We start from the raw sequence: 27,162 nt of genomic DNA, 5'->3' as shown, positions 1-27,162 counted from the left end.
TTTTGTCACTTCCTCAAATAATTCAGTCAAGCTCATGAGGCAAAGCTTGCCCCAAACAAAGCCATGTTGACTATTCATAATCAGACTGCACTTCTCCAAATATTTGTAAATCCTGTCTTTGAGAATCCTTGCCATCAACTTGTTCACCACTGATGTAAGGCTCACAGGTCTATAATTCCTAGTTATTCCTATTACCTTCCTTGAACAATGGAATAACTTTTGCCATCATCCAATCTTCTTGCACTACTCCTGTGGCCAAAGATCATTGCCAAAGTAGCAGCAATCTCTTCCCCCATTTCCTGTGATAACCTTTGGTATAACCCTTCTTGTCCCTAATTATCTTTCTTAATATCAACATGCCCCAGCAATCAGTCTGTTCTATGCTGACATCACACTCGCCTAGGTCCCTTTCACTAGTGAGTATGGAAGCAAAGTATTCATTAATATCCTCCCTATCTCCTCTGATTCCAGGCATGTGGTTCTCTTTTATCCTTGATCAGTCCTACCCTCAACTTGAGTTATCCTCCTGTTCTTCACATATGTGTAGAATGCCTTAGGTTTTCCTTAATCCTACACACCAAGACCTTCTCATATTCCCTTCTAGTGTTCCTAAGTTCATTCTTCAACTTCCTACTGGCTACCTAGTAACTCTCTGGAGTTGTATCTGATCCTTGCTTCCTAAACTTTAAACTTGCTTCTTCGTTCCTTCTTGACTAGAAATTCTACATTTCTTGTCAACCATTGTTCTCTCACCCTACAATCCTTTCCCAGTCTCAATGTGCATTTCTCTGAGTATATCCATTCCTACTTTACATTCAAAAGTTTTTGCTTAATAGCATCACCCCCTCCCCCAATTAAATACTTTCCCAAACTGTCTGCTCCTGTCCCTGTCCAATGGTATGATACAGATCAAGGAGTTGTAGTCATTGATTTCCAAATGCTCATGCACCAAGAGATCTGTCACTTGACCAGGTTCATTGTCTAGTATAAGATCCAGTATGATCTTTCCTCTAGCTGGCCTGTGTACATATTGTGTCAGGAATGCTTTCTAGAAACACCTAACAAGTTCATCTGTTTGGACGAACTCTAGACATATACGTTTATGAAAGGTGGCCTCCTCACTGCTGGGTCACGTAGCTGTTTGCAGAGTCAGCTAACGAGCTGAGTTTGTATAGAGCATGTATAGAGCCCAGTGAAGGGTTATATTTGTGGGGATCATCGTCTGGGATTTCAAATGCTGCGTGACCACTGCTTTAGAGTTAATTAAGTGGTCTGGGTGTTTAAGGCTGTGTTTAAAGTAGTGTTGGGGAAAATTCTAAAAGTACTCTATTATGGACGACACAGGGATTACAGTTTGGTGTGATTTAAAGAGGTTTACACAAATAATGTTTGTGTTCTGAGCAGGGTTGATATTTGAAGTCCCAATGAGCTGTTATTTAGAGTGCTGAGTTCTGTGAAGTTGCTGGTAAAGTTAAACTGATTGAATGGCATTTTCACCAATTAGCTGGTAAGGATGTAGTGTTAGTTCAGAATAGCAATAATATAACTGAATTTCTGCTGCCTGATAGAGTGGGAGACCCAGTAGAGGCAGGGCCATAGACAGTCCATATTTTTAGAGAAGTGGGGAAGATTCCTCTTGACAAAGACTTTAAAGACAAGTTGTTCCCATTTCTGTAAAGGGTTGTCTGATGTGAAAAGTCTACTGGGAGCTTCAGTAGTTGACAGGAACTCTGAGCTGGTATTGGCTAGTACAGTCCCTGTAAAAAATATTCACCCTGCCTTGGAGGTTTTCATGTTTTATTGTTCTACACTGTTGAATCCGAGTGGATTTATTTTGTTTTACACTGATCAACAAAAAAGACCCTATTGTGTCACAGTGAAAACAGATCTCTACAAAGTGATCTACATTAATTGCAAATATAAAACATGAAATAATTGCTTGCATAAGCATTTGCCCCCTTTGATGCAACACACCAAATCATCACTGGTTTTAGAAACTGCATAATTATTTAAATAGAGATCTGTATTTTGAGACCTGTGTGCAGTCAAGGTGTTTCAATAGCTTGTAGTAAAAATACACCTGTAGCTGGAAGGTCCAACTGCTGGTGAGTCAGTATCCTGGTAAAAACTACACCATGGAGACAAAAGAACACTCCAAGCAACTCTGTGGAAAGGTTATTAAAAAGCACAAGTCAGGAGATGGATGCAAGAAAATTTCCGAGTCACTGAATATCCCTTAGAGTACAGTTAGTCAATCATCAAGAAATTGAAAGAGTATGGCACAGCTGTAGATCTGCCTAGAGCAGGTCGTCCTCAATAACTGTGTGATCATGCAAGAAGGGGACTAGTGAGTGAGGCTGCCAGGAGACTTATGACTGCTCTGGAGGAATTACAAGCTTCAGTGGCTGAGATGGGAGAGACTGGGTGCATCACCAGTTGCAGCTTTCTGGGAGAGTAGCAAAAAGAGAGCCACTGTTGAAAAGAATTTACATGAAATCTCAGCTAGAGTTTGCCAGAGGTATGTGGGAGACTCTGAAGTCAGCTGATGAAAACAAACTTGAGTTTTTTGGCCATCAGACTGAACGCTATGTTTGGCATAAGCGAAACTCCACACATCATCAAAAGCACATCGTCTCTACCATGAAGCATGGTGGTGCTGCATCACGTTGTGGGGGTGCTTCATTGCAGCAGGCTCTGGAGGGCTCATGAAGGGAGAAGGTAAAATGAATGCAGCAAAATACAGGGAAAACATGGAGAAAAATATAATGCAGTCTGCAAGAGAACTGCAACTTCGAAGCAGATTTGTTTTTCAGCAAGGCAATAACCCAACCATAAAGCCAAAGCTACACAGGAGTGGCTTAAAAACAACAGACTTGATGCCCTGGAGTGGCCAAGTCAGAGCCCAGAACTCAATCCAATTGAGAATCTGTGGACTTGAAAAGGGCTAATTACTCATGATCCCCATGCAATCTGACAGATCTTGAGCGGCTTTGTAAAGAAGAATGGGGAAAAATTGCAGCGCCCAGATGCAAAGATAATAGAGACCAATCTACACAGACTCAAGGCTGTAATTACTGGCAAAGGTACGTCTACTAAATACTGAATTGAAGGGGGCGAATCCTTATGCAATCGATTATTTTATGTTTTATCTTTGTAATTAATTTAGATCACTTTGTAGAGATCTGTTTTCACTTCAACACAAAAGAGTCTTTTTCTGTTGATCATTGTCAAAATAAGTCAAATTAAATCGACTGTGATTCAATGTTGTAAAACAATAAAACATAAAAAACTTCTAAGGGGTGTGAATACTTTTTATAGGCACTGTACATCACTGGTTTATAAATACCTAAGTTACCATGGGCTGGGAGTGTTCTCTGGCGGCAACCCCACACCTGATGGGGGAAGAAGAATATGAGGCTTGAACGGAGCAGATATCTTAGTTAACGGATGAGTGTCAGTGCTCAGATGATATGGAAAAACAGAGACCAGTGGAGAATATAAAGGGTCTGGCAACTGATATGGTGAGGTTTGCAAAGGCAGAAAACCCATTAGCCACATCAGCTAATGACTTCCAAGCTCAGGAAGATGCTTTTGGCATTGTTGAAACTGCAGCCATTCTTAGGATGAAGTTTAGGCACACATTCCAGGAGAAAGGAGAGAAGCTCTGCTTTATAGATCCTTTTACAAATGGTATTTGCTGATGTAACGTTGACACCACTCAGTGCCGTTGAGAGTTGGGGGCCTAATACTGATGAGTACCAGTAAGATGGTTACTTGTCATGGAAAATGAAGTTTTTGAAAACAGATTTTGGAGTAACTGAAACTATTGACACACCAATGTTGGTCTACCCAGATGCGATTGAAAAGGGTGAAGCTTCCATTCTTGTGGGAACAAATGGAGATAGAGAAAACTTTTTGAAAACCTTGTCCATTCACCCGGTGCTCAGAGCTGCTTTTGAGAAGGTGCAAGTTCTTCCTATGCAGGGTAATGAACAGAAACAAGGAGCTGTGTGGTACACCCATTCTAAACTTGTCCTGTTACGTCCAGGAGGAGTAGCTAGAGTGACAAGAACCCCAACATTTGCCAGAATGCCCAATGCCTCAGCCGTCCAGAGGGATTCTCCTGACAATCAGGAAGAATAGTCATGCTTACCTACAGGAGTGCTGGTGAGACCTAGACTGCAGAAATCTTTGCCTGTCTATGCAAACAGGATGACAGTGATTGTCAGGAACACCTGAGGAAGAGATGTTACCTTCAGACGTGAAATGCTGATTGCCCATCTTTTTCCTGTGACGGTAGTGTTCAGTCTTCCGGGGGAAAACAAAAGAGAAACAGTCGCCTGGATTGAGGAAGTTGACATCGAAAGCATTCAACTTTGATAATTCATTGATACCTGAGAAATGGAAAAGGAGATTAACTGAGAAGAGGTTGGAACGCGAAGACGGCTTTCCTACTGATGAGTTTGATGCTAGCTGTTCCAAGAGTGATTGCCACACTAGAGTGACAGAGGACATACCTTTTTGAGAGGTTTTACTGGTTAGCACCAGTAGAGGTTGAAGACGTTCGGCAGCACCTGCTTAAAATAAAGGAAGCTTTCAGTGATGAGCTATTGGAAAGGTCACAAGAAGTGCCTGAGGCTGAAGAAGTTGATGATGAGATAAGAAGATCTCAGAGAGTAAGGAAACAAAACCCCTCCTGCCCCTCTGATAGGATGGCATATGATGCACTGGGGAGACAGAGTGTTGCGTCCTTCCCAATGGTGAGATGTTACTTCCCTTTACAATTGAATTGGGAGTCCTGAAATCATGAAGCTAATTTGAATACTGTGTTAATAATAATGGTTTAATAAGTTCCAAAGTCATGAGGACATGACTATTTTTGGAGGGGGAAGAGCGTAATGTGCTGGTTAAGATTTCTACAACTATGCTGTGAGGTAGCTTATATTAGTAGTTTTCTGTAAAAGCAGTGTGCCGTGCTGGAAAGTGAGTTTTGGCTTTGGCTAAGATAAGGACCCATATTGTCCAACTTAGGAATGTTAGTCAGTCAATCAGGATTGTGGGATATGACAGAAGGTTCTAGAGAGCTGTGGGGAAGAGTTTTCTGAAGGGCGTTAGACAGGTGTGGGGTTGTTTGGTGGGAACGATGGAGTGGGACAGAGGGGAAGATGCTGCAGAATGCCATTGGGAGGAGAGTCCCCATTGCAAGAAGTGCTTTGTGCAGACGAATGTCTCCAGGGAGGAAGGGCCAGTACACCTGAGGGAGAGTCAGGGTGTTTGAGATGGAAATTGAGGGAAGTTCGGAATGTGGCGGGTGCTTTGAAGCAGCCTCTGAGTCCACCACATGAGTAAGAGATACACCTCCAAATACTCCAGTATGAGCTCCAACGGTTATGCACACATTGGACTGGTTTAATTACAATAGGCCATTTTCTTTTCTTTTTCCTATTAATTGTTTGATAAAGCTGAAATTGACTTTCTTTATAATTTTACGGAGTGCACAATCTGTTATTTCTTGCAGACCCATAATTGTGTATGGGCAGTGCTTACACATCATTTGATCAAATCAAAGTTTCTTTAATTGGAACAGCATGCCGTTCCTATTCGTTTGAACTCCAAATCATACTGACCCTAGACATACATGTTTATGAAAGGTGGCCTTCACAACGTTGCATCACGTGGCTGTTAGAAGAGTCAGCTAACAAGCCAAGTTTGTATACAAGCCCAATGTGAGGGTTGCATATATGTATATATTTAAATCAAGGGACTGGGACCTTTTATTTTTCCAATATGTAGACAAATGGAATTTCTTATAACAAGCATATACTAATAAAATGCCTTCATACAAGATGACCACCTAATTGTTGAGAAACTGCAGCTAGAAGTATATATTGACCACTTGAGTGCACACACCCGATATCCTCATAAAAAACAATGGAAATATCTACATTTCCAAATGATTAAAAAGGAAACTAACTTTTCAAGAGTAAAGTTTTCCATGGAGTTGAGCACGGTCAAATAAAATTAAGTTTTGCCTAACTTTAGTTTATCCCATAATTCGTAATTTATTGTTCCTGAAGCTTCCTTTAGCTTGCATGATACTGTTGAGGATTTGATCATTACTGACAAGACCATCATTTATGTTTTTCCCCTGCTTTCTCTGTGCAGCTAGTGGTAGACCATGTTTGTGGATCACTGCTTGTTTTAATATAGCTCGGTGCCTCTTTTGGCCAATTTTGAGAAAAAAAATTAAGAATCAACCATGTTGTCATGGGTGTAGGGATACAAGTATGTCAAGCCAGGGCAGCAAGCATTCATCCTTGAAAAACAGCGGTAAATCATTTACCAGTTTATAACAATGTGGCACTTTTAATGATGCTTTTATTTAGATTTAAAAAACAAAATTGAATTCAAGTCATTATACTGGCATGGTGGAATCTGAACTCACATTACATGGATTATTTTTTCAACTCTTGTCCAATCACAATCACTACAATACTTCCCTACCTAATCCCTTGAGCACAGAGTTGCCAATCACTAAAATAGAAAAACTTATTTTTCCATCAATCTGGAGATAACCTTTACTTCTCAAGATCTAATTAAATAACAGTGTGACCTCTGGGGTCATCGGGGCACACAGTGGCACCATTTACTGAATGCTGAAAATATTACATATTTCACCATATATATTATCCTTTCACTAGAGAAACATTTTTTTAACATACAATACAGGAGCAAGTAGCCAACCTTCAGATTGTAAACATTTCCTTCCTTGTACATAAGTGAACAGATATCTTGCTAATCTTATCTACAAGTCCACCAGCCGACGTTCAACTCACCGATCCCAAAGATGTTGTTTTCTTTTACCTACACAACCACATCCATAGAGCTGTTGCCTATATTCTGCCTCTATCTGTTGAGGCCGTGCACCCCCAATGACTGACAGAGAGAGAAGGGAATTGGCAATCACTCTGCTTATCTTAAGAAAACTGGACCGGGTACTCAATTCCTCTTCACTTGGTTTCGCATATCACTTGCCACCTTCTTTTTCTGGATTATTCCCCCTTCCCTTTCAGTCCTGATGCAGAGTCCTGACCCAATTCATCATCTATTTATTCCTCTCCATAGGTGCTGCCTGACCCACTGAGTTCCTCCAGCATTTTGTGCACGTTGCTCTGGATTTCCAACATCTGCAGAAAATCCTGAATTTATGAGGAGCGTGGTTTAGGTGAAATGGACAGTTTCGAGTAGGCCTTACACTCACATCCTGCTGATTCCAGTATTGTATTAATAGTGGCAGGAACATACAGCCAAAGCCAGCACAGTCCTTGCTTAAATCACTTACTTAGAAGCCAATTGCCGTAGCGAATGAAGCACAGAAAAGCAGATGTTTGAAAACTACAGTCTGGTTTCACAATGCAGCCAACCACAGAACTAACAGTTGTTAATTTGAAAGCAACAAAGAAGCAAAAAATAGGAAAATATCTATTTGAGCGGGAAAAACAGCCTTAACACCATGGGTCAGTGAACACTGCAGCAAGGAGGCTCCACATTTGTGTTATAACTGTTGCAGCAAATCTTCAACCACCTCTTCATCCCCAATATGACTGAGCCCACAGCTTCGAGATGGTCCAAGAACGATACAAGCGATCAATAGGATGTTCAAATGCATTCTACACCAAATGCATTGTATTGGTGGTTCCTACTCTAATCAGTAGAATTACAGATACACATTTCATCAAAAGCTGCCATCTCAAATGGTTCCCTCAGGCTAAAGTCTGAAAAAAATGCAATAGTAAACTTCCCAAATGAAAAGTGTGAAGGAACACGTTTCAAATTTGTACTCTTGGCACAGAGCTTCCCCTGCCGGGAGCATTAAATGAAGAATTCAGGCGCACACTCCAGATGATTTTCCACCCTTTGTGCACAGAAAGAGTAGCATGTGCTCTGATTTCTTGATATGTGCTCTCAGTGGGTTATTCTTCATGCCTGGAGTACAGATTCATATCAATTACCTATTTATTGTCAGAAGCTTTATCAAAGTAATGCAATCTTAAGTGATAATTTCTGCAGAATAATTAAAGCCAATTTGTGGCAAAGTTTACTTTCACATAACTTAATAAATTAACCTTTTTACAGCAACTTACTATTAGAAAAATGGGAGGAAATGGTTACTTAAGTGCCTAACGTTCGATAATTTTGGTGGAAATATTCAAGTAATTTTTTGTTTCAAAAGAGACACTGTATGTATCAGCACTTACCAGGACAGGATATTTTGTACAAAGCTTGTTTAAAGAACCTCAGATTTGAATTTCATCCAGTTGGTCGTGGTAACCAGAGTGAAAACTCCAGCACATAGCTTGACAATTAAAAACCAGCAGTGAGATCTATTACATCCTGCCATTAACCTAATGTATATATTGTGGACCTAGTAAATGTCAGCATAATACTTCTCAGTATGTAATTCACAGGGGTTGGAACTGCAATTAAACTGGGTTACATAATGTATTTACAACCTGAGATCATGATTAAAGTGCTACCAACTGTATGGGTATACAGATCGGATTCTCTGTAACATTGATGAACTATTCCATGATACTTATTACATCTACACAGCAGAATTGAAGGAGGCAGCAATCTTTTATGGCAATTTAACTAATTTTTAATGATTTAAATTATACTTCATTTATTTTATAAAGTTAATAAGAACTTAAAACAGACAAAAGAGCCTTTTGCCAAAAATGGACTAAGCATTATTTGACACAAACTTCCATCTATGTCTCTCTAACACCTCAAGCAGAAAAAAACTACTAAATCTCCCTTTCTATCTTTCCCTCAAATGGATACAAACTATATTCATTCACTACTCCTGTTGGTTGCAGGTTGTATATTCTAACCGTTTCATGTACACGTTCCCTCTTATTTTGCCCTTCCAGGGGTGTTCCAAGGTGCCCTGAGCTTAGAGGTTGGGTATATTTTCTGTCTAGCCCATCAGTTTTGTAGTAGTTCCAGATGGCACAACATTTGAGTGGAGTCAACAGCTTTAATATGAAAAACAAGTTATGTGCCTATTTTCCAAACATGAAAAAACTGCAGATGCTGAAAATCCAAAGCAACACATACAAAATGCTAAAGGAACTCAGCAGGTCAGGCAAAATCAATGGAAAAGAATAAACAATTGTTGTTTTGGGCCGAGACCCTTCATCAGGACTGAAAAGGAAGGTGAGATGTCAGAGTAAGGTGGGGGAAGGGGAGGAAGAAGTATAAGGTGGCAGGTGATAGGTGAAACCGGGAGAGGGGAGGGGTGAAGTAAAGAACTGGGAAGTTGATTGGTGAAAGAGATAAAGGGCTGGAGAAGGAGGAATCTGATAGGAGAGGATAGAAGACCATGGAAGGGGGAATCATGAGAAGCTTGATGACCTAGAGGACCTGGGATGCTTAGACCGGGTACCTTAGCTCCAGGTCACTTAGATCGGGTCGCCTATGCCCAGGATATCTAAACCGGACAAAAACTTTGAGACAAGGAAAAAAGTCCTTGATAATAGTCTAGACAAGCTCAGAAAACGGACTTAAGAAACTTAGAATGTAAATTAGAGACACTCTGAATGTAGACCCAAAATGTCTACTTGAGAAACTCAGTGAATGTAGATGAGGGACACTTGGAACGTAAACTTAAGAAACTCAGAACATGGATTTGAGAACAGTTGACATTCTCGCCCAAAGCCAAATGATGTCAAAACACCACTGTTCAAACTCTGCTGAATCCATTATTACTTGGTGGGGTCCTCCTGTTACAATGTGCACTGGCAATGTCAGAACCCAAATATGGATGAAAGACAGACCCCGATGTAAAGACGCCAAGCAGAGTTTATTCATGAGAATTCCAACAGAACATTGGTGGCTCGGCCAAGCGACACCTCAATAGACAATAGACAGTAGGTGCAGGAGTAGGTCATTCGGCCCTTCTAGCCAGCACCGCCATTCACTGTGATCATGACTGATCATACACAATCAGTACCCTGTTCCTGCCCTCTCCCCATATCCCTTGACCCCACTATCTATAAGAGCTCTATCTAACTCTCTCTTGAATGCATCCAGAGACTTGGCCTCCACTGCCTTCTGGGGCAGAGCATTCCACATATCCACCACTCTCTGGGTGAAAAAGTTTTTCCGCATCTCTGTTCTAAATGGCCTACCCCTTATTCTTAAACTGTGGCCTCTAGTTCTGGACTCACCCATCAGCAGGAACATGCTTCCTGCCTCCAGCATGTCCAATCCCTTAATAATCTTATATGTTTCAATTAGATCCTCTCTCATCCTTCTAAATTCCAATGTATACAAGCCCAGTCGCTCCAATCTTTCAACATATGACAGTCCCGCCATTTTGGGAATTAACCTTGTGAACCTACGCTGCACTCCCTCAATAGCAAGAATGTCCTTCCTCAAATCTGGAGACCAAAACTGCACACAATACTCCAGGTGGGGTCTCACCAGGGCCCTGTACAGCTGCAGAAGGACCTCTTTACTGCTATACTCAATTCCTCTTGTTATAAAAGCCAGCATGCCATTAGCTTTCTTCACTGCCTGCTGTACCTGCATGCTTGCTTTCATTGACTGATGTACAAGAACATCTAGATCTCGTTGTACTTCCCCTTTTCCTAACTTAACTCCATTTAGATAGTAATCTGCCTTCCTGTTCTTGCCACCAAAGTGGATAACCTCACATTTATCCACATTAAACTGCATCTGCCATACATTTGCCAACCTGTCCAAGTCACCCTGCATTCTCATAACATCCTCCTGACATTTCACACTGCCACCCAGCTTTGTGTCATCAGCAAATTTGCTAATGTTACTTTTAATCCCTTCATCTAAATCATTAATGTATATTGTAAACAGCTGCGGTCCCAGCACCAAACCTTGCGGTACCCCACTGGTCACAGCCTACCATTCTGAAAGGGACCCGTTAATCACAACTCTTTGTTTCCTGTCAGCCAGCCAATTTTCAATCCATGTCAGTACTCTGCCCCCAATACCATGTGCCCTAATTTTGCCCATTAATCTCCTATGTGGGACTTTATCAAAAGCTTTCTGGAAGTCCAGGTACGCAACCTGGACTTCAAGACGTCCTCAAGACGTAACATTCCTAAAACTAGGAACTTGGGAATGAGTGATAATGGTGTGTCCAATTAAATAACACAAGTAACGTGGAAATCCCAAGCCTATCAAAACAAACTTAGCAAGCTTATACAGAAAGCACCAGGAGACCACACTAAAAAGAGTGAGTTGCTCGAGAAAAACACAAGGAACTCTAACCAGTACTCTATTAACCTAGAAGACCTCTGCTCTCTGGCTCCCCGCACAGACCCGAAGAGCTCAGTACAACCAATGACTGACTACTTCAAATTGCCCCTAGTGTGAAGATGAGTGGATAACATATGGGGGTAGGGGGAGCTGATGAGAGAGTGGGGAGAGTAGAATGGGATTCGTGTAAATTGATGTTTCCATTACTACTATTTTGTTAATCACAGGGTATAAGATTGATTTAGTTGGAGACACATCATGAAAATCAATCTATTTAAAATTATCTGCACCTGACCTGGACATGAGGAAAGAAACATGTTTGTAATGAGAAGTAAAAAGATCCACTGCTCAACATAGTGGTGTGCTGAATAGCCTCAGAAACAAATACCGTGATTTCTAAACACATATTCTCCACACTGTAGCATTTCTGAAGAATTTGGAGTGTGCCAGTCTTTTAGAAATTGCTGATTGTAATTAATAGATGAAAGGTATGTCCTGCAGTTTCAAGTTCCTGGGTGTCAACATCTCTGAAGATCTCTTCTGGCCCCAACATGTTGATCCAATTACAAAGAAGGCACAATAATGGCTATACTTCATTAGGAATTTGAGGAGGCTTGGTATGTCATCAACGAGTTTTGCAAATGTCTACCGATTTGTGGAGAGCATTCTAATAAGTTACATCAGCTATTGCTATGGAGGGGCCACTGCATAGGATTGGGAACAGCTGCAGAAAGTTGTAAACTCAGACACCTCCATCATGGACACTAGCCTCCCCAGCATTGAGTATACCTTCAAAAAGTGTTGCTTCAAAAATGTAGTATCCATCATTAAGCACCTCCATCAGCTAGGCCGTGCTCTTCTCATTGCTACCATCAATGAGAAGGTACAGGTGCCTGAAGACGTACGCTCAACATTACAGGAACAGCTTCTTCCCCTTGCCATCAGATTTCCGTATGGACAATGAACCTATGAACACGACGTCACTTTAGTTTAGTTCACTTTTTGCACTACTTATTTAACTTATTGTTCTTACATGCTTATTGTAATTTATAGTTTTATTATCTATTACAATGTACTGCTGCCACAAAGCAATAAATTTTACGGCTTACACCAGTGATATTAAACCTGATTCTGATTCTGAGACGTAGCAAGTTTTCAATTTCTGCCCACACCGTAGCTTTACTTCGCAATAAACTTTGAACAAGTCTTGGAAACGGAGGAGGAGATCACACCACATGGAGCCTTTACAAATAGCCTAACAACTTCTTGCTTGTGTTTCTTTTTTCTTATTGTTGGTTGCAACATTTAATAAATGCTAGCTGGCTTTATCTTTACCACTCTAGTTTCATTTGTTATCGGAACAAACTTGTGCATTCCACAGAATACTGCATTAATAAATAACACGGTGCATTTTCTTGGCAATCTTTTTTCTCTGCTCTTTTTCCATCAGACTCACAATCTTTTCTTAATTTAAATAGCCACTCAATACATATAAAACAAATTTCTTATATTTTAAAATTCATATCCTGTTATCAATTAGCATTACTATTCTCCAGAGAAAACATATTTAGTTTTGTGGGTCCCATTGCATAACTTAATGTGAATTCCTCAACTTGGGCTCTTCTACTCACCTGAACTCTTCAACTCTCTGTCCAAACATCAGGGAATTTGGAATATGCATGGCATAGATTTTTCCAACAGCCAGGAAATATAAAAGGCCGTGACCAATTTTTACAGCATACATTATTAACATGCATGGCTGTCTGGCTGTCAGAGTGAATTTCCACAGGGATTGTTCTTCTTGTCTATTGAAACTTCGGAAAAATTCTAAAGTCTTTCTATGGGATTTCTGCAGCTCTTCTGCCAAAGTTGCAGTTTTAAAAAAATGGAGAAACCCTATTGGGCTTCATTTCATACCATTGAAAAGGAAGATTCATTCCTGTCAAAATGTTCCTTAAGATATTGACACAAACTTTATAAACAAAATAACAATATGTTCAATGGTGCATGCCATTATTAATGTGTAAATAGCTCAACAATTTTTGATAAGGAATGGATTCTCCATCTAAAAATTATTTTTTTCATTTACAATACTGTCATTGGTTTGTTCAGTAATATACTAATAGACCTTTCCTCCAGGAATTTCCAGAAATTTCTAATTCTTTGCAAAGTTGTTACTTACTTAAGCATCTAGCATCATATGAGACTATTTTGTTTTTTTCATTTTGAGGACAGTTTCCCCACACTGGTAAATCTGGGCTATTCTCTTTTAAAGCAAAGTGTCCAAAATGGAGAATTCAATGTGATCACAGAGAAGTGGGAGCAACCTGTGATGTGTATCATCCCATAACCCTATACAAGACCAAGCCTCAACCTTTATCAGAGTACATTACGAATCTTTATCAGAGCACTATAATGTGAGCCCATCATGTGACAACATTTCAAGAACTAATCTATGCATTTAAAATTCCTGTTCAAATAAGTGAACTAACCCCTTTAAGAATAAACTGCATTATTCACAGTTTCAGAAATGCTGCAGAGCATTTGCTGAAGATTAGCTGCTCTGTTCACAACTGCAATGCATCCCTGCTTGTCAAAAAAAAAACAATTCTGAGTGCTCAGGAGGAGGAGAATGCCAAGAGAGTGGTATTAACTATCAGAATCAGACTCACAAAAGATTTTCAGGCATTGTAATCTTTTTCAGGATAAAACTACCCAATGATTTTTTTTCTTTTTACTCAGATGGACAATGTATGCATTTCACAGAGAGTTCTCTCTCAATTGCTAACCCATTGTCTGTAGCTCCTTGCAAAGCACTCACACAAAAATATAGCTCTTTCATCAGCTAACCTGCATGTCTAAGCTGCAGCAGGACATACCTTTCATCTATTAATTACAATCAGCAATTTCTAAAAGACTGGCACACTCCAAATTCTTCAGAAATGTTACAGTGTGGAGAATATGTGTTTAGAAATCACTGTATTTGTTTCTGAGGCTATTCAGCAGGTAGGAATCTCTGACCACAGCAGTGAGGCATTGAAGATGTCCCTGAACCTTCTGCCAGTTGGTAGGCACAGATTTTAAGTGCCTTACCAAGTACTCGCCTTGTGCCTTGGGGGTTCACTCTCTTGAAAGATGTTCTGACATCAGCCTCTAAGTCAGTGATCACAGGGTCACAAGTGGCTGCAGGGATTCACACAGGTGTAATTTTATTCTCCCCTTGAAAGTGTGCATGAAAGCCATCAAGTTCATCTGGGAGTGAAGCATCAAAGCCATTCATGATGTTAGGTTTCTCTTTGTAGGAAATAATGGCCCGCAAACCCTGCCAGAGCTGACTTGTATTCGATTCCTTCTCTAACTTCAGTTGGAGTTGTTTTTTCCCACTCTTAAAATAGCTTTCCTTAAGTTGCACCTGGAGTTCTTGTATAGTTCTGGATCACTGATCTTGAATGTCATAGATCTAGTCCTTAGCAGATTAGGAATCTCCTGGTTCAGTCACAGCTTTTGGTCTGAGTACATCTGCATGGCCTCGAAGGCACACACTCATCCAAACAGGTCTTGATGAAGTCAGTGACTACGCTAGTGTTTTCACTCAGATTCAAATATGAATCCCTGAACACTATCCAGTCCACTAACTCAAGAAGTAATTGTAAACACTCCTCCTACTCCCTTGACCATACCTTTATGTTCCTCACCACTGGTGCTGTGGTCTTTAGTCTCTGGTTGTACCCCGGGAGTAGAAGTAAAGCCAGGTGATCTGACTCTCCAAAATGTGTTCTTGGTGGTGGTAGAACAGTGGTCAAGTGTGTTGGCTCCTCTAGTTTCATAGGTGATATGTTGGTGGTGGTTGTCCAGAGACTTCTTCGTTCTGGCCTGGTTGAAGTACCGCACAATGTTAGGGAAAGCATACGGGTGCTCCGTTTTGTGTCTGCTGGTCACAGTCAGCTCCTCCAGTGCCTGCTTGACACTGGCCTATGCTGAAATGTACTCTGCTACCAGGGTGATGGCTGAAATCTCTCTTGGCAGATATAATGGATGACATCTGACAGCACAGTCTGTTGTTTTCTTCACTCTTTCATTGATCCTGTTTTAGTTACTAATCTATAGATCTGCCAAGTATACTCACAAGAAAATGAATCTCAGCAATGTATATGATGACATATATGTGTTTTGATAATAAAATTTACTTTGAACTCTCTCCAAAGAAATAGCAGTTTTATTCATTAGTTTATAATAAAGCATAAACCATCAGGTTTATTCATAATGCATGTCCAGGATTCTCCAATCAAAGAACAGCAAGTGGTGCTGAAATCTACATAGGGCGACCACTAATTAGAAAATGGGATTAGGGTCGTAATCCTTTTCAGCCAGCATGAGTCAAATGGCTTCCTCTAGTGCTGTAAATTTCTATGATACCAAGAATATTACTCAATATATTGAAGGAAGTCATGAGTAATGCTTTGCTAGTTTATCATAACCTACATAGAAGATACTGCACATGAACAACTTTCCCCATTATCATTCATACACCCATCAGACACTATATTCTACTCCTGTTGATCTTCTGCTATGGTTATATTGCACTTGACATTCTTGAGGTTTACAGTATGTGCTTCAGGTTTATAATAGACCATGAATTCTGTTAATGACTTTGCTCAGTGCTGTGCTAGATCATGCCCCGTGGTATGATTATAATCTTAACTGTATATAGGGATGTATTTCTTGTGCTTTGTATTACCTAAGGACACACAGCCATAAATTGCCAACAAGCACCATCAGAAACATTGGCTGGATAAGGATATATGGCCTTTAAACAAATGAGGTGGCAGGGACTCTGAACTAAATCCTGGGGAAAATGTAAAAATTCTGATCTAGTGCACGGTTCAATTTTAACACAAGTCTCACTTCAAGTAAGCATTATGCTAATGAGATATTTAAAGAGCCCACTGAATTGAATGAATCTCCTTGAATTAAATACTAACAGAATCAGAATTATTATCACTGACATATGGAGTGAAATTCGTTGTTTTGCAGCAACAATTCATTGAAAAGACATCTATGAATTAGAAAATAAATAAATAGTACAACAAAAATGAAATAATGAGGTAGCATTCATGGTTCAATATTCAGAAATCTGATGGAGAAGGGGAAGAAACTGTTCCTAACTCATTGCTGTGTGGATGTTCACACTCCTGATGGTAGTAATGAAATAGTGATGGTCCTTAGTGAAGGATGTCACATTTCTGAGGCGCTTTCTCATAAAGGTATCTTTGACGATGGGAAAGGATGCAGCTGTCCATGTCTACAACCCTCTGCAGCCTTTTTTGATCCTGTGGTGCATCAAGTCAGAAATCTTTCCACTATAGGTTATAGGCATCCATGGATTTTTGGCAAGGTTATAGCGAAGACCAGCAGTTTCCCATGCTGCAAGTCTCCCCTCTCCACACCACCGACGTTGTCCACAGCTTGGCACCGGTGTCATCTCAGAGCAATGTGTTGTTAAGTGCCTTGCTCAAGGACACAACACGCTGCCTTAGCTGAGGCTCAAACTAGCAACCTTCAGATCACTAGACCAACGCCTTAACCACTTGGCCACGTGCCAACACCTTGGAAAGCAGACTGAGCTGTGCTTAGTAACTGAAAAATCCAACAAAGGAATACAGACTTCTTTGAAAGTGGCCACTTCCACTTTAATGGGAGAAGGGAAGATAGGTTTTTTTGAAAATTGGGGCAATTTGGTAATTTAACTATTTTAGTGAGGCCCCATTTCCGGGAACTCATCTAAGGACAGTGTGCCACACTGGTCTCTCTTTAACAAAAGACGTTAAAGCATTAGAATCAATTAAGACAATATTAATTAATTTATTCATTTACTAATTCTTGGAATGGGCATATTGTTGTATGGGGTAAGTTCAGAAGTTCAAAGTAAAATTTATTATCAGGGTACAGGCATGCCACCACATACAGCCATGAGATTCTATTTCCTGCAGGCATTCTCAGCAAATCTATAGTAACTCTTAAACAGGATCACTGAACAACAAAATGTGTAAATGCAGATATAAATAAATAGCAATAAACAATGACCATGAAATAACATGATAAACATGATAAAAAGTCCTTAAAGTGAGACCATTGGTTGTAGGAACACCATAATTAGAATGAATGTAGTTATCACTTTTGTTTAAGAGCCTGATGTTTAAGGGGTAGTAAATGTCCTTGAACCTGGTGGTGTGAGTCCTGAGACACTTGTACCTCTTACCTGATGGCAGCAGTGGGCAAATATCATGGCCTGGGTGGTGAGGATCTTTGATGATGAATGCTGCTTTTCTATTGCGATGGTTCATGTAGATGTGCTCAATGGTTGGAAAGGTTATACCCTTGATGTACTGGGCTGAATCCACTACCTTACATGGGATTTCCCACTTAACGTCATTGGTGTTCCCCCACCCAGCTGTAATGCAGCCAGACAGCATATATCTATTGTATTTGCCAAGGTTTTTCATGACATTCAGAATTTCCGCAGACTCCTGAAGAAGTAGAGGCACTGTCGTGCTTTCTTTGTAATTATATTTATTTGATGGGTCCAGGACAGTTCCTCTAAAATAGTGATACTCAGGAAGTTACTGGCCCTATCCACCTCCGATCCTCCAATGAGTACTGGCTCATGGACCTCTCATTTCTCTCTCTTGAAGTCTGCAATCAGTTCCTTGGTCTTATTGACATTGAGTGAGAGGTGGTTGTTATTACACCACTCAGCCACATTTTCAATCTCCCTCCTGTATGCTGATTTATAACCCTCTTTGATACAGCCCACAACAGTGGGGTCATCATCAAACTTGTAAATGGTGTTGGAGGTGTACTTGGCCACACAGTCTTAGGTAGACTGTGAGTAGAGCAGGGGGCTAAGCACACATCCCTGTGGTGCTCCTGTACTGACGAAGACTGTGGAGGAGATATTTTTGCCAATCCAGACTGACAGAGGGTTGTTACTCTGTGGAAATGTTTTCCTCATATAGTGGTTGAGGATGAGTTCTTGAATAGTTTTAGAGCAAAAGCAGACAGATTCTTGACAAACAGGCTTGAAAGATCATTGGGGGTAGGCAGGAATGTGGAGTTGAGATTATAATCAGAATGACTACAATCATACTAAATACGTAGAAGAGCACCAAATGAATGTAGGATTTCTTAATCTATTTATTCATATGTCAATCAGTGCCTTCAATATATGTCATATACAGTATGTATCCACTGGTGACTGGGTTTCCCAGAGATTGATAGAGCAGATGGTGGTGCAAAGGTCGGAATCTTTCTCAGTTCCTCTCTGCAATTAAACAAACCACTAGAAGAACTCAGCAGATCCAGCATCTGTGGGGAGACGGAGAGGAATACCTCCACAGACGTTCCTCCAGAACATCATGGTTGTTGGCCAGATTCCAACATATACATTCTCTTAGGTCTTCAGTAGTTCTCATTTCGAGAAAATAATTACTGATTCAATTTGTCAATGAGGATATTTTATTAAATAAACAAGAAAGCTTATCAAATTAAATAGAATGTTTTGCTTTCCACAGAAACATAGAAAGATAGAAAAACTACAGCACAATACAGGCCCTTCGGCCTACAAAGCTACGCCGAACAAACATATGTTTACCTTAGAACTCCCTAGGCTTACCCATAGTCCTCTATTTTTCTAAGCTCCATGTAGCCATCCAGGAGTCTCTTAAAAGACCCTATCATTTCCGCCTTCACCACCGCCGCCAACAACCCATTCCACTCGCTCACCACTCTCTGGGTAAAATCTTACCCCTGACATCTCCTCTATACCTACTTTCAAGCACCTTAAAATTATGCCCTCTCGTGCTAGCCATTTCAGTCCTGGGAAAAAGCCTCTTGACTATCCACATGATCAATGCCTCTCATCATCTTATACACCTCTATCAGGTCACCTCTCATCCTCCTTCACTCCAAGGAGAAAAGGCTGAGTTCACTCAACCTATTCTCATAAGGCATGCTCCCCAATCCAGGCAAGATCCTTGTAAATCTCCTCTGCACCCTTTCTATGGTTTCCACGTCCTTCCTTTAGTGAGGCAACCAGAACTGAGCACAGTACTCCAAGTGGAGTCTGACCAGGGTCCTATATAGCTGCAACATTACCTCTCGGCGGTTGAACTCAATCCCATGATTGATGAAGGCCAATGCACCATATGCCTTCTTAACAAAAGAGTAAACCTGCATAGCCCAAGATCCCTCTGATCCTCCACACTGCCAACAGTCTTACCATTAATATTATATTCTACCATTATATTTGACCTACCAAAATGAACTACTTCACACTTATCTGGGTTGAACTCCATCTTCCACTTCTCAGCCCAGTTTTGCATCCTATCTATGTCCCATTGTAACCTCTGACAGCCCCCCACACTATCCACAACACACCAAACTTTGTGTCATCAGCAAATTTTCTAACCCATCCCTTCACTTCCTCATCCAGGTCATTTATAAAAATCACAAAGAGTATGGGTCACAGAACAGATCCCTGAGGCACCCCACTGGTCATTGACCTCCATGTAGAGACTGACAGTTTCTGGCAAGTTCCATAGTAATCAACAGAGAGCAAAAGTATTATGAAATGATGACTAAAATAGTCCAGCACTGAAAGATTAATAATATTTAATAAATGGAAGTATGTCTGTCATGTAATAGCTTTCAGACAGCAAATTTCTGCCCCTTCAACCAATAAGGTGCAAAACTAACAAATAGACCACAGTTTTCAAGTGAAGATACTATCCAGCATGCCTTTGCTCGTGCATCTTCACCATGTTAAGAAAGTCACATGGATAAATAAAATGGAGATCTTCATTGATGGCATTTTCATTTTTATATATTATTTGAATAGATGTTGATATATATTGCCATCTTTATATTTATGTATACATTTTTCTTCTGTTTAGTAGCAAGTAACAAATAATAAGTTAAATTACAAACTGTATAAGTTAAAAATATTTTGCAGAGGCTAACCGTAAAAATAATTTTCTCTGAGCTGAAGAAGATATTTAAATAAGAGGTCTGTCAATGTTCAGCAATATTGTCAGAACAATTTGCATCTATATTTCAGACAGTACAAATGTTGATGGCAATCTCACAGCCTTCTCACAGATTATAATTAAAGCATTTACCTTTGAGCTAGCGAGCCAGTCACCCACATGAATACAAGGGTTTTACTGAGTTAAGTAGCCAGGTCATGTACATATGAGATTATTGGCATCAAAAAGCAAATTTAACTGTGTGCTTGTATGAGGAGCTGTCCTAACAAAACCTGTGGCTAATAGGAAAGTGGATTCAAATAAAAGTAGAAATCTATTAAAGTGGGTACCTTTTCTTGTGAGACAAAAATCCTTGGACTTCTGTTTATACCTACATTTTGGCATTGCCTTTTCCTTGTTTTATTAATGAAGTAGGAAAATCATTAATATAAATATTTTAAACAAGGTCACTAAAAAGAAAGTTCTGAGAGTGCATCTAAGCAGGATCTGAAAATTTAGTTGGTAGATGTGATGAGCGAGAGTGAGTAGGGTTCCCTCTAATTTTAATGCCTTGCGATTTCTTGTCGTCAGAGCAGCTGCCTTCTTTTTAATGTGACCTAGGGTAAAGATTCCAAGGTGAAGTTAAATAGAAAATCAGCCATAAACTAATTAAGTGACATTACAAGCCCGAGGGTCCAAGCAGTCTATTCCAGTTACAGTATCTAACGTTCATATGTTCCTAGGTGCACATGCACTAATAGTGATACTTTATTTTTTATATACCAGATGCTATTTAATTTCCCAAGGAACAGAAGAGTATAGGTCAGTGAAGGCAGTAAATGGTTCAATATAGGATTTATAAAGTCATTTTTAATCACTTTGAATAGGATTGCATACAGGTGAAGAACTACTACCCTTATTAAGGTTATATATTCTGTTATGAACACATTTTCAGCCGTATTAATAAAATTTCTCAAGGTTTCACTCTTGGTTCTATCAATAAATACTTCTTAATGGAAGAGGCTAACAGATTGCATATGATTAAAATGCACATAGAAAATTTTATATCAGTGATTATACAAATGAATTTTAGCATCATGAAATGAAATCAAAATAGGGTCATTTCAAGCATGTTTTCCATAGTGCTGATACTGTGGTACTGGAAGCCATTCAAGCAGCAAGCAAGCAAACATTGGGGTCAGTATGGGTACATGGAGCTTTGAAAAATAGAGGGCTACAGGTAACCCTAGGTAATTTCTAAAGTAAGTACATGTTCGGCTCAGCATCGTGGGCCGAAGGGCCTGTATTGTGCTGTAGGTTTGCTATGTTTCTATGTATGGTAAAAAGAAATGATATTGTTCTTTGAAGTAATAAGAGTCCAGAAGACTGTGCTGGTAACCCAGTGCCAGGGTGTGACACATCTGCATAGGGCTGGAGTGAATCCTACTGGTAGGAAGATAATCTATTCTTATAATACGTGTAGGCATTAATCATATAATTAAGACAAAAAGAAAAAGAGGTTTTGTAACATCAGTGTGAGGATCTTGACACCAAATTAGAAAGAAGAATGACAAAGGTATCTATATTATAGCATGTTTAAATTGCAAACAAGATTAAATAAATAACTTTGTGGCTCAATAAATGTGTGATTCAATTGTTGCCTCTTTTTCATGCAAGACTGGAACAAGTCAAGGGGGAAGTGGAAGAAGGTGTACTCTTGAAGTGATCTATGTCTAAACCTTGCTGGGATCAGAGTTCTGATGAGTAGCACAATGAGGGAAGTGGAGAACATTTTAAAGTAAATAACAGAAGAAATGCTTCATGGTTGATAAGATGTAATACATCAAAGTGGGGACAAGACTAGGGAGAAAAGTACCACACTTTTGTGATGTCTTAGTGATAAGTAAGTCTTGAATCTCATTTTGGGGTTATTAAATATGCCACATCCACGGTTTCGGCAGCGCAGTAGATACGGCAATTGCGCTTGTGAATATGCACGAGTCAGCTAATTATTATTTCATTGTGATAGTATTTAACTCCATACTTGTCATTGTAGTGTTGTTGAGACTTAAAAACAGCACAGCAACACTTCGCTGCCTGTTTGCGTTCAGCCTTGCCTGAGAAATTGGACTGTCAAGTCAACTGATTCTGAAGACTAGCAGTATTCGTTTTATGTTTTAGTTGTTCTTTTCAGCCACAGTGTAGGCTTCATTTTTCCATTTGAGAGTTTTAGTTAGCGGCCCTATTTGGCCGAGCATTTATTATTTTCTTTCCCCTTTAACACTGTTCGCATTAAAGTCTGTGAACTATCGCCCCATTGTCACTGTGGTTCAGATATGGCCCAAGAGTGGAGTGAGAGATGCTGATAGTTCACAGACAGTTGACTCCACAGTCTAATTTCTCAGGCAAGGCCGAATGCCAGCAGGCAGTGAAACATTGCTATGCTCTGCCAAGCCTCGGCAAACACTACAACAACAAGTATGGAGTTAAACACTATCATAATGAAATAATAATTAGCTGACAATCATATATTTACAAGCCCAATTGCTGTAGCTACCATGCTGCTGAATCTGTGGATGTGACAAAATATAGCATTAAATGATTTCAAGTGGTAAGAATTGGAAGCTTAAGTTAGCACCTAAGCTTGTTTTGTTCTGCTTCAGCAAAGTCTATAAAATTGTGACGATGTTCACATAAAGCAATCGCATAATAAGATAATTCCTTTGTTTGGCATACATTCAGTGGCCACTTTTTAGGTATACCTGTATACCTGCTCATTAATGCAAATATCAAATCATCCAATCACATGGCAATAACTCAATGCATAAAAGCATACACAAATGGTCAAGAGGTCTAGTTGTTCAGACCAGACATCAGAATGGAAAGAAGTGAGATCGATGTGGCTTTGACCATGGAATGATTGTTGATGCCAGATAGTTTCTGCATCACAGAAACTGCTGATCTCCTGGGACTTTCACCCACAACAGTCTCTGGAGATTACAGTGAACGGTGTGAAAAACACAAATATCCTGTGAGCAGTAGTTCAATGGAAGGAAAAACCTTGTTAATGTGAGAGGTCAGAGGGGAATGACCAGATTGGTTCAAGCTGGCAGGAAGGCGACAGTAACTCAAATAACCACATGTTACAATAGTCCAGAAGAGCATCTCTGAATGCACAACACGGCAAACTTTGAAATGCATGGGAAACAACAGCAGAAGACCATTAATATACAGGATGCACCTAATAAAGTGGCCACAAGTATAATATGCACTGATTTTTCTGGACTTGCAAAATCAATTTCTACTCACTGATTGTTTACACAACACTCAATAATTAAAGAAAACTTTCTCTATTTTTGTGATGACAAAATAGCATATTTCCTATGTTTTACTCATCTGCCCAACATTCCTCAATTCCTGTCATTGTTCCCACAATACTGAAGTGCTAAGAGTATAGCCTGGATGTTATACATGGCTGGCTAGAGTTCAGAATAGAAAATATTACTAGAACAATCTATCCACTTATAGTCAACTAGATTCATCGATTATCAAAGAATGTATAAATTATACAAATTTGAGAGTTGTTTGCTCACAAATAGCCACAAAGCAAAGGACTCAAAGAATAAAAATGAAAATAAAAGCCCAATACTCAATGCATAAGAGAAAGAAAAAAAAAAATCACGCAAACAATTGAAGCGAACAACAGCAGCATACTAACCAAAATGGACTCTTCAGATCCAAACCCGAGAGCAGCCCAGAGTAGGCCGAAAGCCTTGCTTATTAGTTCATTATATTAGCAGGCATGAAGCACAGCAGCCGGGGCAGTCTTTGTAGCCTCAGCGACATGGAGATGACCATCACAGAAAAAGAACGAAATCCACTCTCGCCCTGATTAACATCTAGTCTTTCTCGGTCTCTCTGGGTCTGCACTTAAATTGACCCAACGATAGAACAGCAAAAGGCTCCAGCACCTTGGAGAGTGGAGTGAAGGTCACAGAGAGTGAGCAAAATCGGCTCTTGCCTCCAATCTTGGCCAGTGTTTAAATTGCCTAAATAGCATATTGTACCTTGCACTAGGACCCAGACAGCGCTGCTGTGAAAGGCTCCAGGCCTACACCACGCCACCCAATGACTTACTCTGAACCCAGACTCAGTCGCCCAGTCCAAAGCTGCTCTCAAGCTCTTCAGAACAGTTCAGCTCCCAGAGCAGTCCAACTTTGCACCCGGGGCAATTGATCGAGCATTGGAACTTCTCTGCCTGGGCCCCGACTTCTCCATCAAGCTCAACATTAAACTCCAGTCTTACTCCTGGGCAAGCTGTACAGGTACCGGAACTCCACCTGCAAAAATTCTGCAACACACCATCTCGGCACATCCTCTGAATGCACCTCACCATCACTCGTCCCTTCACTGTTTGAAGCGATAATTTATCACAATTTGCCTCAGAAAAGGTATTTTTAGTGACATTTTTAGTCGGATTTCTTATCTTTTTAAAACCCAGAAGCTGTTGCACACGTTTGGTAGTGCCATCTTAATTAGAAGAATCAAACTTTCTGTAAATACTGATCAATTTCCTTCCCAACATTTTATATTAAAGATCCAATGTCCAAATAATAAGTTTGTGGCTGTTTATCATTTCATAATTTCAAATAGATTTTCTATGGCAGCTTTATAAAAATTATGTGATCATTCCCATTGTGTTTTACATATGTTGTGGCAGTTATGCTAAGTTTTCTGCACCTGGAAAGCATCATAACTAAATGAAATGCTGAATAGAACTGGAGCTATATGTTGACCTTAATGGGATGGTTAAAAAGGAAACAAAGCCCATATGGATTTTGACACTCGCACAAAAGTAATAATAATGTTCAGGTAATCAACTGGAGCTACCTTGAGAAAGAAATAATGTCTAAGGGGGGAGAGAAACATTTTCTTGTTTCTATGAGAAAGAACCTCGAGATCTTTACTGTTGACATGTGGTGTCGTAGTTAATCTGCAGCAGGAACAACAACAATGCACTCAATTGATCAGGCTACCTCCCTCAGAAGTGAAATGGTGTTAACACTTCAGTTTAATAAATTTCCATTCCATTGGAATGAGTTTGAGTTGAAGCAAGTTATAAAATCCAGAGGAGCAAGGATCCAGTCAGATCAAGGAATTGAATGTGGAATTCAGGAAAGGGAAGTCGAAGGAACACACATCTGTACTCATCGAGAGATCAGCAATGGAAAGTGTGAGCAATTGTAAGTTCCTGGGTGTCAACATCTCTGATGATCTATTCTGCTCCCAACATATTGATGCAATTACAAAGAAGGCATGGCAACAGCTATATTTCTTCAGGAGTTGAAGAGATTTGGTATGGTACCAAAGACTCTCACTAATTTCTACAGATGTACTGTGGAAAGCATTCTAACTGGTTGCATCACCATCTAGTATGGAGGAGCCACTGTACAGGATCAGAAAGAGCTGCAGACAGTTCCAAACTCAGCGAGCTACATCATTGTCGCTAGCCTCCACAGCATCAAGGACATCTTCAAAAGCTGATACAGTATCTCAAAAAGGCAGCATCTGTCAAAGCATGCCCTCCTTCTCATTGCTACTGTGGAAGAGGAGGTGTAAGAGCCCAAAGTCTCACACACACACACACACACACATATATGTATATGTATGTGTATATATATATATATATAATTATTATATATATATATATAATTATAATTCTTTGTTGTTTTAATTTATAGTTTTATTTTTAAATTTATATTATAATTTTTTGTTGTAATTTATAGAGTTTTAATTTATAGTTATCGAGTTTTATTATGTATTGAAATGTATTTCACATATCTCTTGAAAGCATAACAGATTGCACGTACATCATAGCCAAAAGCACACACTCGATCACTCTTGTTATGAAAGTACATCAAAACTATTTACAGTAGACCATTTCCTCCCTTTCTCTGCCTATTTTGTTTGATGCCACTGGATATAAATTGGGTAAAATGTAAAATGGACTGCTGGCCCTCAATCCAACCATTGAACTGTGACCCCCTGTAAGTATTTATTATTATACGATGCAGAATTAATTTGAACAAAACATATTTTCTGAACAGACTAAAATAAATGCAAATTTTGTTAACATTCCGAATCTATGACCTATACTGCATAAGCTGTTCTCGGGCTTCGAGTTCAATACGAGTGTCAGTTTTAACTGATGTTTCAATAACAAACTCCACAATCTTCATCAGGGACAATGAAGATTTTATTGCTACTGTATACATCCAGTAAGTTGTCAAGTATATTAGGGACACTTATGTTAGGTTAAAATCTCACCCGTGTTAATTGTGCAATTCAATCGTAAGAATGAGAGCAAAAATTTCAAGCTAACAGTCTCAAGCCTAAATGTCCATTCAATAAGATTTATTGATAATGAATGCTTTTGCACTTGACATTGTTGCTAAATCAACAGGACTAGTCACAAGACGGATAAAAATTGTTGGCTTATAGGATTATAGAAATAGCCAATCACAATCAGAAAGTTCCTCTCTCTTAATGTGTCCAGATTCAGTTTAAAAAATACCATAATTGCTATTTAACAATTGCCTTCCTGCCATGAAATCAACTTCATCAGCATGAATAATATCAGAACATTTCTCCCCAGGATACTCAATAGAAATTGCAACTTGATTTTTAGAAAAGCACACAAGCTACAGTGGAGCATTGACAACATACTTCATCTGTTGCTCAGATAAATACAAATACCAGTGGAAAGTGTTAATGGTATTAGATAATTGGGACCTTAGTGTTTTTTTTCTCAGAAATAACCCAAGGAATGTTGTCTGTA

General features: G+C 39.6%; 1 long non-coding RNA gene across 1 annotated transcript in view; it reads right to left on the bottom strand.

Annotated features, from left to right (window-relative positions):
- Positions 1 to 20,555, bottom strand: part of LOC140737513 (uncharacterized) — a 49,485-nt gene extending 28,930 nt beyond the window's left edge. Inside the window, exons 1-2 of the long non-coding RNA XR_012101180.1 lie at positions 20,478 to 20,555; positions 4,254 to 4,394 (exon numbers count right to left, since the gene is read on the bottom strand). This is a non-coding gene — a long non-coding RNA (uncharacterized lncRNA). The remainder of the gene's footprint in view (positions 1 to 4,253; positions 4,395 to 20,477) is intronic.
- Positions 20,556 to 27,162: the final 6,607 nt, after the last annotated feature.

The sequence above is a fragment of the Hemitrygon akajei genome, chromosome 13, assembly GCF_048418815.1.
Source record: "Hemitrygon akajei chromosome 13, sHemAka1.3, whole genome shotgun sequence".
Classification (NCBI taxonomy): Eukaryota; Metazoa; Chordata; class Chondrichthyes; order Myliobatiformes; family Dasyatidae; genus Hemitrygon; species Hemitrygon akajei.
This window is presented reverse-complemented; position numbering and strand designations above follow the sequence as displayed.